We start from the raw sequence: 2656 nt of genomic DNA, 5'->3' as shown, positions 1-2656 counted from the left end.
ACCCCATGGACTGTAGCCTTACAGGCTCCTCCATCTATAGTATACTCAGGCAGGAATACTGGAATGGGTTGCCATTTCCTTCTTCAGGGGATCTTCCTAACCCAGGATTAGAACCCAGGGCTCCATTTCAAGCAGACATTTTACCCTCTGAGCCACCACGGAAGCCCAATACTCTACTGATGTTGTAATGCATTCTAAAGCACACGAGAAATATGAAATAAAAAAAGATTAGAAAAATGTTGAAACATCACTAAATGTTTTTAAAATGCTTCTGTTCCAGTTTTGCTATCATTTATCAGAGGCTATAATAATATAACTACATTTTTATTTTTTGTATTTATGATGTTTTTGTCATCATCTTTTATGTATTTGGAGTTATGAATGATGTCAATGTTGAAATGAACATCTTAAAGACATCAGTTAAATCTTGGCTTAAAAACAAGCAAAAAAAAGCACCAGTTTTATTTGAAAAAGTATCAGTTGCAAATCTGAAAGTATAAAATGCTTATATACAAAGAAAGAATCTAGTAATGAAATGTGTATTAAGTAGATGTCTATTTCGTGATGATTTGTAGTTTATAGGTCGTTTGTAAAGCTGACAACATATTTCGTAGAAGTGCTGTCATCTCTCTAACGTTTTGTTTAGTTTTGCCGAAGATTCCTTGTGGCTAAATTAATACTGTGGAGATACAACTGACACTTACTTTCTTTGGTAAGAATGTAAAATGCACCAGTTGCATAGTATGCTATTTGACACCTGAAGGTTGTCAGCACTGAGCTGGGGTTGAAGGCAAGGAATCTAACCAAAGGGAATACTTAAATACCAAGCCCCACAGAGGTAAGCCTGTCCTTAGAAGGAAAAGAGAATAGCTTTCTGGAGCTGTGACTTAGCACGTTTAAGGTAATTACTGATCATTATGATCCCGTTGCCATTTCCTTTATTGTTTTGGGTTTGGGGTTAAACACCCTTTTTGTGTTTCCTGTGTGCAGAATATCCTTTAGCATTTGTTGGAGAGCTGGTTTAGTGGTGCTGAGTTCTCTCAGCTTTTGCGTGTCTGTAAAGCTTTTGATTTCTCCTTCGTATTTGAATGAGATCCTTGCTGGGTACAGTAATCTGGGCTGTAAGTTATTCTCTTTCTTCACTTTAAGTATGTCTTGCCATTCCTTCCTGGCCTGAAGAGTTTCTTTGGAAAGATCAGCTGTTACCGTTATGGGAATCCCCTCATGTGTTATTTCTTGTTTTTCCCATGCTGCTTTTAATATTTGTTCTCGTGTTTGCTCTTTGTTAATTTGATTAATATGTGTCTTGGGGTGTTTTGCCTTGGGTTTATCCTGTTTGGGACTCTCTGGTTTTCTTGGGACTGGGTGATTATTTCCATGCCCACTGTAGGGAGGTTTTCAACTATTGTCTCCTGGAGGATTTTCTCATGGTCTTTCTTTTGGTCTTCTTCTTCTGGGACTCCTATAATTCGAATGTTGGAGCGTTTCATATTGTCCTGGAGGTCTCTGAGATTGTCCTCATTTCTTTTAACTCATTTTTCTTGTTTCCTCTCTGATTCATTTATTTCTACCATTCTATTTCACTAATCCTATCTTCTGCCTCTGTTATTCTACTATTTGTTGCCTCCAGAGTGTTTCTGATCTCATTTATTGAGTCATTCATTATCTATTGACTCGTTGTTATTCTTCTAGGTCCTTGTTAAACCTTTCTTGCATCTTCTCAATCCTTGTCTCCAGGCTATTTATCTGTGATTCCATTTTGATTTCAAGATTTTGGATCCTTTTCAGTATCAATATCTGGAATCCTTTCTCAGGTAGATTCCCTATCTCTTCCTCTTTTGTTTGATTTGGTGGGCATTTCTCCTGTTCTTTATCTGCTGAGTATCCCTCTGTCTCTTCATCTTGGTTCTATTGCTGCGTTTGGGGTGGCCTTTCTATATTCTGGGAATTTGTGGAGTTCTCTTCATTATGGAGTTTCTCCACTGTGGGTGGGGTTGTATCAGTGGCTTGTCAAGATTTCTTGGTTTGGGAAGCTTGTGTTGGAGTTCTGGTGGGTGAGGCTGGATTTCTTCTCTCTGGAGTGCAATGGAGTGACCAGTAATGTGTTATGAGACGCCAATGGTTTTGGAGTAACTTTGAGCTGCCTGTATATTGAAGCTCAGGGCTGTGTTCCTGTGTCGCTGGAGAATTTGCATGGTGTGTCTGACTCTGGAACTTGTTGGCCCTTGGGTGGTGCTTGGTTTCAGTGTAGGTATGGAGGCATTTGATGAGCTGCTATCAATTAATGTTCCCTGGAGTCAGGACTTGTCTGATGTTCTCAGGGTTTGGACTTAAGCCTCCTGCTTCTGGTTTTCAGTTTTCTTTCTACAGTAGCCTCAAGACCTCTCCACCTATACAGCACTGATGATAACACATCTAGGTTAAAGATGAAAGGTTTACCCACAGTGAGGGGCAACCGGAGAGGTTCACTGAGTTACATGGAGGAGAGAAGAGGGAGGGGGTAGTTAGAAGTGACTGGAATGAGATGAGGTGGGGTCAAAAGAGGAGAGACAGAGAAAAAAAAAAAAAGAGGAGAGAGCAAGCTAGCCAGGAATCACATCCTTATGTGTGCTCCACCGTTTGGACCACTCAGAGGTATTCACGGAGTTATACAGGG

Source organism: Ovis aries, chromosome Y (assembly GCF_016772045.2).
Source record: "Ovis aries strain OAR_USU_Benz2616 breed Rambouillet chromosome Y, ARS-UI_Ramb_v3.0, whole genome shotgun sequence".
NCBI classification, from domain to species: domain Eukaryota; kingdom Metazoa; phylum Chordata; class Mammalia; order Artiodactyla; family Bovidae; genus Ovis; species Ovis aries.
The sequence above is the reverse complement of the archived record's forward strand: the minus strand, read 5'-3'. Positions refer to the sequence as shown.